The sequence below is a fragment of the Bison bison genome, unplaced genomic scaffold (genome assembly GCF_000754665.1).
Source record: "Bison bison bison isolate TAMUID 2011002044 unplaced genomic scaffold, Bison_UMD1.0 scf7180017864383, whole genome shotgun sequence".
In the NCBI taxonomy this organism is placed as follows: domain Eukaryota; kingdom Metazoa; phylum Chordata; class Mammalia; order Artiodactyla; family Bovidae; genus Bison; species Bison bison.
Genome location: NW_011494955.1, coordinates 753,848 through 754,371, shown reverse-complemented (window position 1 = coordinate 754,371; position 524 = coordinate 753,848).

Sequence of the window (524 nt, the reverse complement as noted above, 5' to 3'; positions counted from 1 at the left end):
AGTCCTGGGTGTTCATTGGAAGGACTGATGCTAAAGCTGAAACTCAAATACTTTGGCCACCTCATGCGAAGAGTTGACTCATTGGAAAAGACCCTGATGCTGGGAGGGATTGGGGGCAGGAGGAGAAGGGGACAACAGAGGATGAGATGGTTGGATGGCATCACCGACTAGATGGACATGAGTTTGAGTGAACTCCGGGAGTTGGTGATGGACAGGGAGGCCAGGCATGCTGCCATTCATGGGGTCGCAAAAAGTCGGACAGGCCTGGGCGACTGAACTGAACTGAACTGAACTGAACAGTGGACATGTTTTATGTCTGAAAGACTCTCCAAATAATCTTTTTATTTTTATCTGTAGCCTTGATGGGGGTTCAGTTCAGTTCAGTTGCTCAGTTATGTCCAACTCTTTGCGAGCCCATGAATCGCAGCACGCCAGGCCTTCCTGTCCATCACCAACTCCCAGAGTCCACCCAAACCCATGTCCATCTAGTCGATGATGCCATCCAGCCATCTCATCCTCTGTCA